The sequence below is a fragment of the Mastigoproctus giganteus genome, chromosome 4, assembly GCF_048544385.1.
Source record: "Mastigoproctus giganteus isolate SK-2022 chromosome 4, ASM4854438v1, whole genome shotgun sequence".
Classification (NCBI taxonomy): Eukaryota; Metazoa; Arthropoda; class Arachnida; order Uropygi; family Thelyphonidae; genus Mastigoproctus; species Mastigoproctus giganteus.
In genome coordinates this window covers 242,736,447-242,743,456 of record NC_143578.1, presented here as the reverse complement: position 1 = coordinate 242,743,456, position 7,010 = coordinate 242,736,447, and positions in this window count along the sequence as shown.

Sequence of the window (7,010 nt, the reverse complement as noted above, 5' to 3'; positions counted from 1 at the left end):
CAGAAGGTGCTGAACAGTTAAACTATACAATTGGTCAGTTAATATAACTGCCTAAATTTTACAATTGAATCTGTAGTCTTATAACATTGCAAGTATAAGTTGGAACATGCAGCCATATTTATTCAATGTATTCTATGATTTTTTGTTCTTATTGCAAATTCTGTATATTAGTTGCAAGAATTTAATTATGCAAGAATTTAATTATATATGAGGATTTATATTATATAATCACTTAGTGTTTGATGTTTGCTATATTTTCCTTTAAAAAAAAAATAAATAAAATAGAATAAGTAAAAAAATGTTCACATGTTAGAAGAATATTTTTTTTTGCTGTTTGCTTGATATATTTTAAATACATTCATTATAAAAGGATGTCTTATGTATTGAATATTTGTGTTGTCTCAGTTGTTAATTGTCATAATGAATAGTATATCTACTGTCATATTATACTAATTTTGTTAAAAAGAATAGATACTGATTCTTTGATTTTTTTTGTTGCATGTAATACTATTGTGTGGAGTCAATGCTGATATAAAGGAAATGTTACCAAAGAATTCTTTGAGAAGTAGTTCCAGTATTTTTCCCTGACCAACAATGAACAATCCTATCAGTATTCCAGTGCTTCAAATGTCCAGTTCAGACGTTGTGTAGAGAACATTCAGTGCAACATACTACAACAATTTGTGTTAATACAAAAATAAACATTGCTACAATATAGACATTGCATATATGATAAACACCTCTTGTGAAAATTTACTTGCTAATATGGGATTTTGTTTAAGGTCTGCAGACCAAGTTGTTGGCTCATCCAAGGTAGGATTAGAGGACTCAGAAGATTTTGAAAAGTGTATGTAGACACATTACCAAGTTGTTGGCTCATCCAAGGTAGGATTAGAGGACTCAGAAGATTTTGAAAAGTGTATGTAGACACATTATTTCTTTTTGTTTGGGGTACCATTTATCATATTGGAGAACAATCCGAATTCTGTAAGAGGAAAGATGTCTGTCACTTCATTTTTTTTTTACACCGGTAGAATTCATGTTACACTTTTTTTTTAAAAAAAAAAAAAAAAAAAAAAGAGAAACTTGAGAAATTTTGAGCTTGTGAAATTCTCGGCGCTCAGAATTTCTTATCCGTAGGGGGAAGGTGTGTGAAAAATATTTTCATTTTCAGCCCTTTCACTTACTTTCAAGAGGTATTTGGCCTAATAATGCCTGATATATTTTTCACGGCCTATACAACTAAATTATATAACGATAGCATCACTTCAGCTAAGCTTTTACTTTCGCTTTCAAATCACCCCAGGGATGCGGTCGCCGTAAGGGGACACCACAGTGACGTCACCCGTTCTCCTGAGCGGACAAGAATGTTGATCGAACGCAAAGGTCCGAAGAACGGTGAATTGTATATGAGTAGAAATTACCAGAACAAGACACAGCAGGTCTTGCATAACAAGACCTTTATAAAGATATTAATTGTCACTACGAGGCCGTGCATGGTACAGTATAAATTTATTTCTCACCCCCTCCCCCGAGGCGATGCAGAGATATATATATTTGAAGGGGAAAAAGAAAGGGGAGAGGCACACAGACAGTGATCTTTGTGCAAGACATGACTGAAGAAAGAGTAGTGATACGGTTGGCCGATTTTTGCGATTGTGTAAAGAAGATGTAAATTAATAATTACGAGGGAAAAGATGAGAAAAGAACTATATTGATGTCTGGAACAGATTCCCCCCCCCCCGAGGCGTTGCAGAATATTTTCGGGTAAGACAACCCTTATTGTTTAATAACAAACTGTATTAAATCACCCAAAAGCCAATCCTATTACCTGCATACGTTTTAATGCATTTATAAGACACCTTTCCTCACATAAATATACCCCGACAACTGTATTATTTTCTTAGTATTCAACTTTAATAATACTGCGACTTATTAATTTAATTGTCAATTACTAATTACACTATTAAGATAATATAATTACCTGTTTCATATTTTGAACAGTGATATGTTATGACAAACACTAATTATTTTGTACTTGCTAAGGAATTAGTGGAAAAACCATATGAAGAATATTACAACATTGTAATATAGCTAACAGCAAGATAATGCTTGCATTCAATTAATTTCTCTAACAATTAAATACCAATTAATCTAACTTATTTACCAGTTATATTGTACTCATTTGTATACATATATGTTAAATAAACCTGTTTTGTTTGTTAAAATTATGTCGTGATCATTCTTTTTCAATACATGCAAATCACTAACTATCATTTTTTTTAAAGAATCAATAATGGCGGCATTTCGAGTAGCCCTTGGTTAAGAGGTGTCTCGGGATGAAAAACACAACGCAATTCTGTCGCTGCGAGTACGCTCACTGTGACATGTTGAGTGAGACTTGAGGGCGCAGGATTTTGTCCTAATTTGAACCACTAGATAGATCATTCGAAACCCAGGCTTTTCTGGAATTCACATGATATTGTGCTGACTTGCTATAGCGAGGATTCACGAGTATATTGATAGGCAAGAGCATAATATGACGGAAAAGCCTGTGGAACACAGTACTCAATTTTTTTGGCTGGTGCAGCATAAGCCTCAGGTTTCCTTGCTCCACATAGCTAATAATAATAATAATAATAATAATCACCTGGCACAAGCCATTATTACACACTTACCACTTTGCTTATTGGAGGCTTGAAGTGGTGGAACCCATGTTTAGTCTCTAGAGCTAAGTTCCGGTCAACCCTTCCCTATCTCTTCCATCATGCAGTATGATTGATGACTTTTGAGGTTATGATAAACGTCGTGGCGAGATCCAATATTCCTTACATTTCGAGGGTACAGCTCTAAAACGGTTTTCGCAGGCCGGCCGCTAGTTAGTACACCGGACCGAACCTATTGGTAACTCTGTAGGAGGCTTCCAGATCAGCTAGTGTATAATCTTGCTACCTCTACTCTGCCAGATAGTGACTGGAGGGAGTCCGAGTAGTGTGTATGCGGGGAGCATAGTCGAGGCCACGTTATGTCAAGGATCTGGGTATATTCTTACCACATGTACGCCATATCCAAAAATTTCATTACTTCATACAGCATGTCCCACCCACTTTTTCTTACTATTGAATACACCATGAATTGTCAAACTAATAGAGCAAGCTTATCTGCGAAAAGATCTAAACCTCCCAAGGACTTCCTAATTCATTTCACAAATATACGTGGTCTCAATTCTAATCTCAAAGATGTCCATTTCCACTTGCAGTCTGCCAAACCTCATGTACTTTTTCTGACAGAAACTCAGTTATCGGTTGATTCAACTACTGCTCATCTCAGATGCCCAAATTATTCGCTATATGATTCCTTTCGCCTCAAAGGTGGTACTTGTGCATATGTCCGTTCAGATATTCCCTGTCAGAGACTTGGCAATTTGGAATCTCCTCTCTTTGGTCTTCTTTGGCTTAAAATCTCTCTACCTCATTGTGTAAAATTCATCTGCTGTCTCTACCGTTCTCCCAACTCGACTAATCACTTGGAGCTCTTTGACTTCCTCTCGTTGCAACTTGACTTTCTCCAGTCCAACTCTCCTAACAGTGAGGTAATTTTCCTTGGTGATTTTAATGTTCACAACCCCAGCTGGCTTCCGTTTTCTAGTCACACCGACCCAGCAAGTCGAGATGCTGAGGCTTTTGCAATTACTAATGACCTACCACAAATTGTTCATTTACCTACAAGAATACCGGACAATCCTTATCATACAGCCAATATGCTTGATCTTTTTCTCACAAACAACCCTTCTAAGTACAAGTTTGAAGTGAGAGGTCCTTTAGGCACTTCAGATCACAATTTGGTGATTGTCTCTTCTCCAATGGAACCTTTATCTCATGGCTATTCCCAACCTCGTATTGTTTGGCATTACAAGAATGCAAAATAGGATGACCTGCGAGACTTCTTTTCTTCTTTTCCTTGGTCTGATTACTGTTTCAAAACTTCTGATGTCAACGTTTCCTCAGATCGTGTCAGTGAAATTATTCTTGCAGGAATGGACTCCTTTATCCCACACTCCACTTTAAAATCTCGTCCTTTATCTAAACCTTGGTTTTCCAATAAATGTGCTAAGGCTGTCCAAGAGAAGAATGTTGCATATCGTAATTGGTTTGTTTCTAATTCTTCAGTTTCATTTTCTGCCTGCGCCAAAGCTCGCAACAATTGTAAAGCAGTTATTAATCAGTCCAAACTAGAGTTTGAACAAGCTAAGAGTAGAAAACTTGCTTCTTGCCTTAATGGTAGCCGGGCATTCTGGTCTCTTGCCAAAGCTACTGGCCGCAACTTTTGCCCATCTCTGCTCCCACCTCTGTCCAAACCAGATGGTTCTGTTGTCACTTCAACCAAGGATAAAGCTGACCTGCTAGCATCCCATTTTTCTTCCAGCTCATGTATTAATGATCTTGGTAAAACACCTCCCACCATTCCCAACACACTCCATTCAATGCCTCCTGTGGTCTTCCGTCAAAAGGATATCAGAAGGATTTTGATGAACCTCGATGCTAAGAAAGCTCCAGGTCCTGATGGTATTTCTCCACTTGTTCTCAAAACCTGTGCTCCTGAACTTACTCCTATTCTTTGCCGCCTTTTTTCACTTTCTTATTCTAAAGGTGTTTTTCCTTCTGCTTGGAAATTTGCTCATATCCAGCCAGTTCCTAAAAAGGGTGACAAATCCCTCCCAACCAATTATCGTCCCATTGCAATTACTTCTACTCTTTCTAAAGTAATGGAGAAATCAATTAACCGCCAACTCTTAAACTACCTAGAAACCTTCCATCTGATCAACGATTACCAGTATGGATTCCGTCAGTGTCGATCCACTGGTGATATTCTAGCTTATGTTACTCATTTATGGACTAATTCAATGGAAAGGTTCGGTGAAACACAAGTAGTTGCTCTTGATATCTCAAAGGCTTTTGATCGTGTTTGGCATAAAGGTCTTCTAAACAAGCTTCCATCTTATGGTTTGCCAACTGTTTTTAGTAATTGGTTATCCATTTTTGTCTCTGATCGCTCACTGAGGGTGATGGTTGATGGCTCTCTGTCTTCTAACTTCTCCACTAATGCCGGTGTCCCCCAAGGTTGAGTTCTTTCCCCCACTCTTCTCCTCTTGTATATCAATGACCTTCTTCCATTGACTGGAAATTCTATCCATAGATTTGCCGATGATAGCCCATTGCATTCAACTTTCCATTTTGAGAAACCTTGTCCTGCTCAATCAGCCTCAACTTCTCGAAAATCTGCTACCAATTCCTTAAATGCTGATCTTCAGGTAATTCTCCAGTGGGGCAAAGACAACTTAGTTGATTTCAACCCTTCTAAAACTCAGTCTTGTCTTATATCTCGCAAAAAGGATTCTTCTGCTCCTATGCTTATCTTTAGTGACACTCCAATTTCTAGGCAAAAGGATATATCTCTTTTGGGGATTACCCTGACTTCTAATCTCTCTTGGCACAAGCACATTACAAATATTGCTTCCTCTGCATCTAAAAAACTTGGTTTTCTCTTTCGCTCTCGGCATTACTTTTCTTCCAAACAGCTGCTCACTCTGTATAAATCGCAAATCCGCCCTGCCATGGAATATTTTTCCCACCTCTGGGGTGGTGCCCCCAAAACCTCTCTCTCAGGCTTCTTGATTCCATTCAGAAGAGGGCAGTTAGGTTAATTAATGATTCATCTCTAACAGAGTCTCTCCACTCGCTGTCTCATAGACGCACTGTTTCTGCTGCATGCCTCTTCTACAGATACTTCCATGGGCACTGTTCTTCTGAATTGGCTTCTATAATTTCCGCTCTCTCTTTCAAAACAGTCCGAACACGTGCCGCCACCAGCCAACATCCATTTACTGTCCAACTTCAAACCCACAGAACCAACTTTTCATCTTCCTCATTTATTCATTCAACTGCCGTTTTGTGGAACAACCTTCCTTCATACGTATTTCCTGAAAATTACAATCTACCTGAAAATTACAAAGAAGTTCATGTCCAATGTCAACAAATATCTTCTTTCGTCTTCTCAATCTCCAACCCAAGCACGGTACTAAGTACTATAGGTTCTAATACCTCTCGTGCAGGCGCCTCCGTAGCCAGGTGGGAAGGAGCAGCAGTGCGTAGCACACGCTTCTTGATTAGACCGGGGTTCGAGCCCGTCACCACCAAATACAGAGTATGCGGAAAGGTCAGGGAATGACCACCGCACCGGAGCAATATGGCCTTAGTTGCTAATGCTCCTAAAAACCAAACAACAACAACAACCTCTCGTGTTTGGGGTTCACATAAAAAAAAAAAAAAAAAAAAAAAACTTAGCAAGGCTATTATAAAATTACCTGCCAAAATGCCACCTAGTGTAGGCAGTGATAAAATCTGTTCGAAGATATTTTCATGAAAAATCAATATGGTTGTTAATATTAATATTATTAGTCATTTATAATATATATTATATATTGTAATTAATGTAATGTAACATAAGTATTAATAATATTAATCATTTCGATATTTTTGCTCTAAAATTTTGAATGCTTAATAAAAAATTCTGGAAATAATTTGTAGTGTGTTGTTTTTTTTTATATATTAAACCTTACATTGTCATAGCTAATTTCAGGGGGAAAAAATGATCGAAAACCGTTGTCATACGATGTGTTTCAAACTTTTAGGCGAGAGTGTCTATAAATATCTCTGAGATTCACAAATTTTATACCTTGAGCCTCCTTAAAATTTTTCAAAAATTTACTCAAAGTTCCTAAACAAATGCAAATCAACATATTTCGCTCTTCATGAAAAACAACCCCCCCCCCCCCCAAAAAAAAAAAAAAAAAGTGCGCCTCTTGGGAACCTGTCTTAAGGTAGCTTTCGAGACGTGTACGACAGCTTTTACAGAGTCAGTTGTTGAAAGTAATGAAATAATCGTTTATGTCCATCACTAAGTAAATAAGTTGCAGTATCTTCTAGGTTGTGCAGATATAATAATAATAA